The 12,998-nt window shown below is 36.2% G+C and overlaps 1 long non-coding RNA gene across 1 annotated transcript; it reads left to right on the forward strand.

Annotated features, from left to right (window-relative positions):
• On the forward strand, window positions 8,408–12,067 carry LOC110271244. The gene is made up of 2 exons (XR_002361743.1): window positions 8,408–8,916; window positions 11,824–12,067. It is a non-coding gene; the product is annotated as an uncharacterized LOC110271244 (long non-coding RNA).

Below are 12,998 nucleotides of genomic sequence, written 5' to 3' on the forward strand. Positions count from 1 at the left end.
CATTTAAGATAAGCTCGTCTAATCTCATCTCTTTGATTTGGGTGATACTGTCAAATTTAAAGCCATTTTTCAAGATCTCGTTCCAAAAAGTTAAGGTTAAAGTCATCAGATGTAACTTTTTGAATTTTTGAAAGTTATATCTCACTTTCTTGGTAATTCATTAAAGTAGAAGAACTATCTACAGGTGTTGATATTGTAAAAGTTATATGTTCTCCTTCTTAAATATTAGTCTTCCTCTTAAAAAATGTATCAATTCTTTGATTTTTTATTATTATTTTATATAAAAATTTAAATATATATCCTGTAAAATATGTAAAGAAGTTAGAAGGACAAATATTAAAATTTATAATTATTGAATTTTTTTATCAATTTATACAAATACAATAATATTAATATTTATTGAATATTCTATTATTTTTTATCATATAAAAAATTAAATTATATAAATAGTAAAATATAAAATAATATTAAATTAAATAAATAAAAATATCTAATTTTTATATTTGAACTTAAAGATAAAGAGAGTGTTGTTTATTGAACTTATTAGATACTTTAAGTCATAGTAAAGTATTTAAGTCAATTGAATTATTTTTTATTTTTTGAAAAAGTACTACTAAATTTTTTATAAAAAGTTTGGGGGGGCCATAGCCCCCCTTTGTCTGAACTAAGCTCCGCCACTGAATGGGAAGCTCATATGCTGACGACTGACGTGGCGCTCATATATAACATCTCGCATTTTTTAAAACCTAAATATAAATAAATTGTGATTTTATCTTGTTAAGTTTAAATTTTGTAATTTTAGAAATTATTTTGTTAGAAATAATTAAATAAATTCAGAGATAATTTTATTTTGAACCAATTAATATTCTTTAGTAACTTTATTATAATGGAATATTTTGTAGAATTTTAGTAATTGAAAATTAAGAAAGAATTGTACAATTTAATTTAAGTAATTTTTATTATGAATAAGTTATGACTTATTATTAATTTGAACTCTTTATTTTATAAACTGAACAATTAAAAATAATTAAATTAGTTTTATTAATATTTGGAGTTAAGTTAATTAATATTTTTGTGTAAATTCTTATAATTGGTTATTTTATATAATTAAATTTAAGAAATTTCTATTATGAATAAATGTGGTTTATTCTATTAATTTGAGCCCTTAAAGATTAATTTATTAGGAATGATTAAATTGATTTTGATAAATACTTTAATTTTAAGTCAATTAGTATTTATGCACAATTTTGATTATAACTAGTTATTTTATATAAATTGAAATTAAAGTTATGATAGAAAAATAATGAAAGGTTATATAATTTAATATAGGTAATTGATATTTTGAGTTTAACTGTATTTTATAAGTTGTGATTAGTAAGTTTATTTTATAATTTAAATTAAAAATAATTATTTGACTCATTGGTATGTTGGTAAATAAAATTATATATGTTTCTAAAGTAATTTTATAGTAATATATTTAAATCTAAATTTTCTCTTTTATTTTAAATATTATGTAAAATTCGTATGTTAATCGTATATGTTTTATTGTAATTTTAATCTATGTTTCTTATTTTTACGTATCATTATTGTGTAACACGTATAGTCCTCACCCAATTAGTCACACACACATATACGGTACACTAACCCCTCCCTTATTCCTCCACGCTTCTTTTCTCCCCACCATTCATTCACGGATGAACACCCTCCACACAAATAAACTTATCAACACAGAGAAGAAAGAAATCAGAGAAAACAGGGGAAGAGAGATCGAGAGAGAACGAGATGCAGAGGGAAGAGGGGAAGGGGGGAGCAACACCGGTGGGCATCACTTCCACCAAAGCTGCCGTAGTTGTCATACAGGAGTGGGAGGGTGACACAGGCGAGAGAAGGAGAGAAGTCTCGCTACTGCCGCTGTTAGAACCCCAGCCGTCGCCATCGGAGGAGGCATTGCTGGGTGAACCCCCAACGGTCACAACTGTTGTACAAGCCACCACCAAGGAGAGCCACTTTCATCGAACCCTAGCCATCACTAATGCCTCAACTAATTATTTTATATAAATTAAAATTAAAATTATGATAAAAAAATAATGAAAAGTCATATAATTTAATATAGGTAATTGATATTTTGAGTTAACTGTATTTTATAAGTTGTGATTAGTAAGTTTATTTTATAATTTAAATTAAAAATAATTATTTGACTCATTGGTATGTTGGTAAATAAAATTATATATGTTTCTAAAATAATTTTATAGTAATATATTTAAATCTAAATTTTCTCTTTTATTTTAAATATTATGTAAAATTCGTATGTTAATCGTATATGTTTTATTGTAATTTTAATCTATGTTTCTTATTTTTACGTATCATTATTGTGTAACACGTATACTCCTCACCCAATTAGTCACACACACATATACGGTACACTAACCCCTCCCTTATTCCTCCACGCTTCTTTTCTCCCCACCATTCATTCACGGGTGAACACCCTCCACACATAAACTTATCAACACAGAGAAGAAAGAAATCAGAGAAAACAAGGAAAGAGAGATCGAGAGAGAGCGAGACGCATAGGGAAAAGGGGAAGGGGAAAGCAGCGCTGGTGGGTAACACAGGCAGCGTCGCTGCTGTTGCTGTCATATAGGAGAGTGTGGGAGAAGTGGAGGGCAAGAGGGAGAAAGATGGTGCGCTGTTGGAGCCATATCACCGCCGTTCCTCACTGTCACCGCCGCGTTTCACCGCCGTCGTTAAACTTCCATGGCCGTCGCCACTGTTCAACCCGCCATCAGGAAGAGGCACTTCCATAGAACCCTAGCCATCACTATCGCCTCTGCACGCAAAGGAGGGGCTGGTGTCACTGTTGCCACTGTTGCCGTTGATTTGTGAAAGGTATCAGAGAACCAGATGAAAAGAAGAACGAAGTAAAAGAAGATGTTAGAGTGTTGTGAGAGTCATAGAGAATTCCAGAATTTGAGAGAGAGAGTTCTAGAAATTAGGGTTATAGAAGTGAGTCTAAACTGAGCTGTGATCTGCTATTTATACATACTGTAACAAATAACAAACTGATGCCAGCTCACCATATTCCTAGCTACATTCCTAACTGATTGACAGCTCAGATAACAGAACTCAGATAACAGAATTGGTGCCAAGCCACTAACTACTAACTGCCTATACGCTACTCCTAACATCCTCCCTTAACCTGAGGGGTGCTGCTTCCCTGGTATAGTCTCACTGAAATCCTCCCTTGAACTTACAGGAGGTCTTGGTGTGTCTGTGGCAACCCGAAGCTTTGGCCTGAGACTGTGGAAAGCTGCCTGCGACAGTGGCTTAGTCAGTATATCCGCAAGCTGATCTTGTGAGGGTATGTGAACTACATGAGCTAGTTGCTGCACTACTCTGTTCCGTACAAAGTGAAGATCTATCTCAAAATATTTTGATCGACTGTGGAGAACTGGATTTCGGGTCATCAGTATTGTGCTTTGGTTGTCACAGAACATTGTGGGTGCTGGGCCAGGTGGTAAGCGCATCTCTAGTAGTAACTTTTGCAACCAAATTGTGTCTGTCATAGCATCAGCTAACGCCCGAAATTCAGCCTCCGTGATGGACCTTGAGACTGTTCGCTGCTTCCTACTTGACCAGGTAACTAAATTCGTGCCAAGGAAAACACAGTATCCTGATACGGACTTGCGATCATCAGTGTCTGTGGCCCAGTCAGAATCACTGAAAGCCATGATTCTTAAGGTGTCGCTCTTGTGGATCTGTAACCCTAGGTCAGTTGTCCCGGCCAGGTAGCGAAGAATCCGCTTAACTGCTTTCCAGTGCAGATCTGATGGAGCATGCATGTATTGGGACACCTTGCTGACAGAATAAGCAATCTCAGGTTTGGTAATGGTAGCATACTGAAGCCCCCTACCACAGATCTGTATAATGAGGGATTTTCGAAGGGAGATCCCATGCTTGCTGTGAGCTTGGGACTGCTGAGCATAGGAGTCGGCATTGGTTTGGCATCTGGCATGTTGGCTCTTCCTAGAAGCTCTTTGATGTATTTGGACTGTTTGAGAAGAAGGGAATCCGGCGAGTCCCTGACCACTTCGACCCCGAGAAAGAAGCTTATTTCTCTTAGATCTTTGAGGGTGAATACCGCATGCAACTGTTGAATTAAGCTTTCAATTTCAGTGGCATTGGTGCCCGTGACGAGAATGTCATCTACATAGGCCAGGAGATAAGTGGTGGACATCGAGCAGGAACGCACAAAGAGACATGGATCCGAGGTTGTACTGGTAAACCCAAAGCTGAATAAGGTGCTGCTGAGCTTGAGGTACCAGGCTCGTGGGGCTTGTTTCAGCCCATAGAGTACCTTCTCTAGTTTACATACCACACCAGACCCGTGCTCATAGCCTTCTGGTTGCACTATATAGACCGTCTCATGCAAGTCCCCATTGAGGAATGCATTGTTAAAGTCAAACTGCCGAACCTTCCAGCCCTTTGTCATGGCAACTGCGAGAACTGTCCTTACGGTAGCAGGTTTAGCTACTGGGCTGAACACCTGATCATAGTCCAATCCTTCTCTCTGATGAAAACCCGTTGCAACCAACCTTGCCTTGTACTTTTGCACCTTTCCATCAGCCTGCCGTTTGACTCGAAACACCCATTTGCACCCAATTGTTTTTGTGTCAGCAGTCTCAGGGACCAATCGCCAGGTATTTTTCTTCATCAATGCACCAAATTCCTCATCCATGGCAGCCTTCTAGTGTGGTGAGGATAGTGCTTGAGCAACCGTGGCAGGTTCAGTCTCAGTGAGGTCCAGTAAAGAACTCTGGAGTTGAAGATGATACACTTTTGGCTTGAAGATACCTGCGCGTGACCTAGTGATCATGGGGTGCATCCGAGTGGGTGCTGACTGATCATTTGTCTCAGTTAACCCTGCATCAGAACAAGAGGGAAACACAGCAGTAGAAGAGCAAATATCTGTATTATTAGATAATGAATAAGAATCAACATCAGTAGTATTGGTTGTGTGCTATAAGGTGGGAGAGTTGGAAGGGGGAGTTGGTGAGGGTGCACTAGCTGCTGGGTTAGAACAGGGTGGGTGTGAAGGAAGGGGAATGGTGCTGAGTTGAGGTTACTGCGCTGTGAGCTGAAGGGCAGGGGTTGTTGGGTGTGGAGCAGGTCTAAAGAACTGGGTTGATGTGGTGTGGGGCTGATGTGGTACAGCACAGGTAGGGATTTGGTCATTGGTAAAGTTTGAAAATAGGACAGGGAAGGGGAATTCAGTCTCATCAAATATCACATGTCTGGAGATCAGGATTTTACCAGCTTGGGTTAGGCACTTGTATCCTTTGTGGAAGGGTGAGTAGCTAAGGAATAGGCACTTTGAGGTCTTAAAGGCAAACTTGTGGGGCTGATAGTGTCTTAGCTGGGGATAGCAGGAGCAGCCAAAGGTCTTAAGAGCTGTATAGTCAGGTAGTTGCTTGTGTATAAGCTCATACGGTGATTTTTGGTGAGTAACAGGTGAGGGCAGTCGGTTTATGATGTGAGTGGCTGTAAGAAAGGCTTCATCCAAAATTTTAGCGGCATTGAGGCTTGGGATAGGAGAGTGAGACCCATCTCTGTTATATGTCTATGTTTCCGTTCAGCGCTCCCGTTTTGCTCATGAGTATAGGGACAACTCATTCTATGTGCAATCCCATGTTGCATTAGTGTCTTTGTGAAGGCATGAGAGGTGTACTCCTTTCCATTATCTGTCTGTAGTGTTTTGATTTTACAACCTGTTTTATTTTCAAAGAGCAATTTATATTGCAAAAAGGCTTGATGTGCTTGAGCCTTGTTATGCAAAAGATAAATGCATGAGTACTTCGTTGCTGCATCAATGAAAACAATGTAATATCTGTATCCTGAACTGCTGATCATGGGGGTTGGTCCCCAAATATCTGAGAATACTAGTTCTAGAGGCTGAGAGTAAGTTGTTGTTGAATCAGAAAAAGGTAAATTATGGTGTTTTCCATGATAGCATGCACTACAGAGATTTTTTATGATTGAAAGAGGACCATTTTTATTGAATTTATTACTAGCAATATTACACAATTTCATTACTTTATGTACAATGTGTGTGGCTGGATGTCCTAGCTTTCTATGCCAAACATCAAATACAGACACTGGTTTTACTCTAGAAGTACCCTCAACTGGTCCTAAGTTGCTTGCAGGCTTTTCAGTCATAATATTCACAGTAGTTGGACAGACTTCAGTGGTGTAAGCAACATGAGTCTTGTCAGCAGAAACAACATCAGTTTTCATGAATTTTTCCATTCCTGATTCTGACTCTGAGGTAGAGTTGTGTATGGTGTTGTAGTTGGTAGAGGCTAAATGATTGAGTTTATGTGCAGTAGGCTTATTGATGTGGTTCGTGGTACTAGGTTTTGGTGTAGGATTATTTTGAGTGGCTTTGGCCATGACTCCAATATCATCAAATTGATATAACCCTTGCCTAAGAGAGCCTTTGAGAAGCGTCTCCCTAGTCTCCTGGGATTTCACAAAGCAGTCAAATGGCCAGAATTCAAAGAATTTGGTGTAGGATTATTTTGAGTGGCTTTGGCCATGACTCCAATATCATCAAATTGATATAACCCTTGCCTAAGAGAGCCTTTGAGAAGCGTCTCCCTAGTCTCCTGGGATTTCACAAAGCAGTCAAATGGCCAGAATTCAAAGAAGACTTGGTTGTCAAAGGCAAATTTGGCTACACTAATGAGATTTTTGGAGATTGAAGGAACATGAAGTAGATTGAGCAGTTTAAAGTAGGAATGAGAATTTGAGGCTGAAATTAGAGCAGTTTTGCCAATACTAGAAATGTTCATACCTTGGCCATTACCTGTGAATACTTGATTTGTGCCCTCATACTCTGAGCCTGTGATCAAATTGTTCCCATCGAAGGTCAGGTGGTGAGAAGCCCCCGTATCTAGGTACCAGGCCTTGTCTGTTAATGGAGTGAAAGGTGGTGCTGCAACTAGTAGTACCGTAGCCTGCGGCGGTGGCTGGGGCTGATGAAATGCAGTTGAAGGAGGTGTCGGATGTGTGACTGTGGCTGCAGCATTTGGATTTTGATAGTTTTCATTGAAGCGATGATAGCACTCCCACACCGTGTGACCAGGCCGTCCACAGAGCTGACACACCACTCTGTTATGTTGAAAACCATATCTGCCACCTCTATAGGACCCTCTACCTCTGAATCTTCCTCTAGATTGAAAGGGTTGACCTCTACCTTGATTGTAGCTATTGGTGTAGGATTGTGAATTGTTGTATTGGCTGTTGTACGACATTGGTGACTGATCTTTATGCTGATAGTGTTGAGGTCTTATTTGTGAGTGACTTTCTCCTCCTTGAGTTAGGTTGACCTGGATTGTGCCAAGTTCTATTTTCTTGAACCTCTCGACTAGTTCTTCTTGGCTTAGGAGTTGAGCTTCAACTTCGCTTTCAGTGACACTTTCAGCTCTAGCTGAGATCATCATGATAAACGTGCTATAGTCTTCGTTGAGTCCCTGAGTAACTGCATCCACAAATTCTTCATTGGAAAGTGGTGATCCTAGGGTAGAGAGAACATTTGTGATTTTCTTGAGTCTAGACATGTATTCGGTTGCAGATCCTTGTAGTTTCACAGTTTTGATTTGTGCCTTTAGTTGTTTCACCTTCGACTTCAACCTTTTTGCAAAATACTCCTCTAGGTTATTCCAGATTTCATACGCATACTCACAGTTTGTTACCTGACTCGAAAAGGCTGGATCAATCGATGCAAGGAACCACGAAATCAGAAATTGATCGTCTTGCTCCCATTCCAGAAATTCTTGCGTTTCATTATCTGCAATTCTGTCTTCTTCAGAGGCATATCGGCATGGAATTTTCTTCTGGTTCAAGTGATCCTTGAGACCGTTGGATTTGATGAACGTAAGGGCTTGGTGCTTCCATGGAGCGAAATTATTCTCATCTAGCTTCAAGGCTACAGTGTTGATAGATGTGCGAACTGTGTTGTTTGTTGTTGTTGCGGAGGCTGCTGCGGAAGTGACGGTGACACTGGTGTCAGCCATGGATCAGAACCGGATGCTCTGATACCATGAAAGGTATCAGAGAACCAGATGAAAAGAAGAACGAAGTAGAAGAAGATGTTAGAGTGTTGTGAGAGTCATAGAGAATTCCAGAATTTGAGAGAGAGAGTTCTAGAAATTAGGGTTACAGAAGTGAGTCTAAACTGAGCTGTGATCTGCTATTTATACATAGTGAGGGCTGTAACAAACTGATGCCAGCTCACCATATTCCTAGCTACATTCCTAACTGATTGACAGCTCAGATAACAGAACTCAGATAACAGAATTGGTGCCAAGCCACTAACTACTAACTGCCTATACGCTACTCCTAACAATTTGGAGTTGCCATAGACACAGTTGTTTCTACTTCTAGTGCTCATTCTTCTGACTGTTGGAGTTGCTGTGGAATGGAGCCACTGGCGGGGAGTTGCTGCTGCTGGAACCACCAGGAAGGATTGCTGGGAATCACTGCTGCCCTGTTTTCGCTCTAATTAGGATTAACATCCATTGGCCTGGGTTAGCCTTTTCCCCTTATTTCTGCTCCAATTGCACGCCCTATTCTGCCAATTTCTTATTAAACTGCTTGTTCTTGTTTTAATTCAACTTTGGCCTGTGCTCCGTTTTAAATTACCAGAGCTGTTTCTGCCTTTCGATTCCGTTGAATTCAAAATCTTCATTTCACTGCAACCATGGTCATTGTTGTGGAAGCTAATGCTACTGTTGTCCCAGTTGTGCTGAGATGCAGTGCCGCTGCTTTCTTGGCTGAAACGGTTGCGTGACTAATAGGGGTCTAGCCAGCTGTCTCGCCGCAATTCTGTCTCCGGTTTCTTGTAATTGCAACATCGAGGTAGGGGGTTTAAAATGATTTTAATTTAGGAATGCCAACAAGGTTTACTGAATAACTGCAAATAGTATTAATAGCTGTGAGTAAATAATTAATTATATGAATGTTGGATTGTGATTGCGATTGTGCTTGGTGCTGTGATTGAATCAATTGTAATTATGTATGGTAGATGATCGAATTATTGATTGTTGGTTGTTGAAATGGTTGTTTGGTATATTGCTATGGCTGTGAAAGTGACTTGAGATTAGTAGAGGATTGTGGTTTTGACTGATTATATATAAATGGTTGAGACTAAGATAATCATTTGATATATTTGATACTGAATTGAGAATTGTTGAAGAATTAGGGCCTAAAAGACTAAACTATTATTAAGAATCTGGTTTTCAAAATAGAATGGTTACTTTGAGGACAGCCTAGTAATTTGCTAGCGATCGAAATGGTATGAGATTAAAATCTGAGTAAACTTTAACAAGTGTAGTTGTTAGGATTTAAATTTGAAGGTTTCGTATTAACTGAAGATTTAGTTATGATTTTTCAAAGTTAAGCCGTAAAATCTAATTTTCTGCATTACCTTTAAGTGAAAACAGTAACTTTGAAAGATGGTAACTAATTCTGTGATGATCGGAATTGCGTTAAACCAAGTCCTGGTTAAACTTGGGAATAATTGGGACTGAATTGGAGAGTTTGAGACCTTTTCATTAAATATAAGATTTATGGTGAATTTTTGAGTAATGGTTGTGGGATCTGATTTTTACTGCAGAATTTTTGGAACAGCAGTAACTTGTTGGCTCTGCTGTGAATGTTCCGAATTGAATTTTGAAGCGAAACTAATTTTAAATAAAACTTTAGTCCTATTATTTTAATGTCGTAATATTTCAGAACGGTTGAACTTGCGGTTTAAAAGATACGAATTTTTGAAATACGATACATTATGCAGTAAAGGCCAGATTCTGTTTTCTTAAATCAGTAAATTTGGGAGTTTATAACTTTTGAACCTGGTTGGATATCGAGGTGAAACTAATTGGAAGTGAAAATTAAGTATGTTTAGCATATGTGACTTAAATTTCAGGGCTATCCATGTTTTAATGAGCAAGTTGTGGGACTTGGAAGAAGATAAGTTCATTATGTTTTAAAACAGAATTCTGCAGAAAATTAGTCAACTTCTAGGTTATATAACTTCTTCATTAAAAATGATATTGACCTGGGACCAATTGGAAAAGAAACCTGGATGAGTGAAATTAAACTATATTAATTTTTAAAGTCATTGGATTTAACTTGGATTTTATATTGAATTTTGAATATCACATGATGTTACTATTTTTCTGGTTTTACGCACTGCAGAGCAGTCACGGTTTTTCCTTTATTTCTAAGACTAGAGAAATCAGAAAATTATGATCTTTGGTTTGTTATAAAGCTTATTTTAAGATGAACGCCTGGACATAAAATTTGCGCAATTCCGAGTTTATTTGCTATATTAAAAACATAAAAGAAGATAGAGTGTTGAGAATGTCTGAGTGAGAGTTATGAGTTCATAAAATAAAAGATGAACCTTAGCGTCATAGGGATGATTCAATGTTAGAATTTGTTTGATTCTGAATTGGTTTGATATTGGAGAGGTTGAAAAGAGTTTGGTAAATTGTTTGGTTGGGACCCATAAGGGTGGCTAAGTCTTATTTTTAAAGGAGATTATGTCCAAATTTTTATAAAAGTATAATGATTTAATCAAAATCAATATTTAAAGCTTATTTAATGATAATAATTTCAATTATTCTTTTAAGAAAAGATTATTTGGTATACGAGATTGTTGGCAAGGGCGTGGGTCTTGTCCCGCTTGCGTACTTGCAATTTGAAAGAAAAAGGAAAGAGTAAAGTACTTATGGTATGATTATCTGTTGCTTGAGGCAACCCAAGAGATATTTGTTTATTTGTTTGTTGCTTGAAGCAACCCAAGAGATGTTTGTTTGTTGCTTGAGGCAACCCAAGAGATATTGTTTGCTAATTTGTTGCTTAATGCAACCCAAGAGATAATATTTATTTATTTATCTGTTGCTTAAAGCAACCCAAGAGCTTCTGTAGAGAAACTAGGATACCTACAGCAATTTTCCGTTCCCAAGAGTATATTTCCTGCGAGTAGAAAGCAGAGGCTGTCTCAATAGAGCTGCTAATAATTATATGCGCATTTATTTGAACGGAAAATCGTATTCAAAAAATCGTGAACTCGTGACCGGATAAATGTCGGGAATGTAGGTGCTAACCGACACATGAGCTCATGGCCTGCACTAGGACTAGACATTCATCATATGCATCTATGTGACATTGTTTGGGTGTGTATATTGTAATTTGTCTGCCTAAGTGAATAATTCTATTTAATTGCTAATTGCTATACTTGATGTAATTGTTCTTGATTGTGTTTGAACCTCATTACCTGTGTTTGTAACTGATTGTTTGGATTGTGGTGATTGAATGTTGATTGAGTTGTTTGGGCCTGAGGCCGTGACTAATACGTTTGAGGTCTAGTTCTGTATAAAGTATTTGACTGGTTCAGCATAGACTTAATGAACCTATGCTTGGAGCAGGATGATCATTTATACCGCGTAGGTAACTTCTTTTATGTTATGGTCTAGTAAATTATGAAAAATCAAACTGGTTCAACATAGACTTAATGAACCTATGCTTGGAACAGATTGGTCATTTATACAGTCTAGGAAACTTTTAAGAGTTTTATAAAGAAAATATGGGTCTAGGATTTTGAAGAATTAACTAATGCTTTAAAAAAAATGGTTAATTTTCTTTTAGATGTCTCTGAATGAAATTAACTATTTGCGCTTTATTCTTTACTTTCACGGCATTCTCGACCTCTACTGAGAACATGTGGTTTGGTTCTCACCTCCAAATTTTTCATCCTTTCAGTGACACAGGTTTGAAGACATAATTTGAAGCTGCAGGCGATTAGTAGGCTTTCTTTACGGTTTTAATAGCTTTCATAGAGTCCCCTCGCTCTTGTCATTTGAGGTTTTATTTTAACAGAGGAGTAGGTGTTGTATTTGGGTTTATATGACTTCTTATGTATAAGAATTACTATTAATAATACTTATATGATTGTTATTATTATTTACAATGCTTATCTTTGATACATGTCTTGAATGAATAAAAACAAAATTTTCTGGCATTTTCTTAAAACTAAAATGCGAAATCGATACAAAGGCTCAGTAATTAAGTAGTTAATATTAGAAAAGGTCACGTAACGTTCTTTCTGGTAGAAATACTCCGACTTAAGCAAGGTATCTTTCTGGAAGGATGTTACATTATAATGTTGAGTCTGGGAGTTTATTTGCTTAGATGTCGTCACTAGAAATTTTTAAATTTATATTTATAAATTATAAATTATTATTTGTTTAGGTTGTTATACTTAGGTTGTTATTTTTTAAATTTTAAATTATTTTATTTAGGTTGTTATTTTTTAAACTTTAACACTATTTTTTAAAAATTTGTTGATTTTTTTTATAACATTATTTTTTTAAATTTTTGTAGTTTTTTTCAGTAATATAAATGGAGGAGCTCATATGCTAACATGGCACTCATACGTTGAGTCTAGAAATTTATTTGCTTAGGTTGTTATTTTCAAATTTTAAATTATTTGTTTGGATTGTTATATATAAGTTGTTATTTTTTAAATTTTAACATTATTTTTAAAAATTTGTTGATTCTTTTTAGTATAATTTTTTAAATTTTTGTAGATTTTTTTTCAAAAATTGCAGCTACATACGTAAATTTAAATATATTTAACATTAAACATTCTATTTGACATAGAAAAATAATATAAAAAAATTGTTAACGAAAATTTTGGTAAAATTATAATTAATAATTAAAAAATTATTGAAGAGTATTTTAGAAAAAAAATATAATTATTAAATTTTTTTAAAAATACAATTTAATCAATAAAAGAATAATTTATTAAAGGATATTTTGGTAAGCAAAATTTAATGATAAAAAATAAAATTTTTGTTAATGGATATTTTTTTTAAAAAAAAAATTTATTTTTTCTTAAAAAATGGATAAATTTAACCTTAGTTAACATAAAAAGT

Source organism: Arachis ipaensis, chromosome B04 (assembly GCF_000816755.2).
Source record: "Arachis ipaensis cultivar K30076 chromosome B04, Araip1.1, whole genome shotgun sequence".
Lineage (NCBI taxonomy): Eukaryota > Viridiplantae > Streptophyta > Magnoliopsida > Fabales > Fabaceae > Arachis > Arachis ipaensis.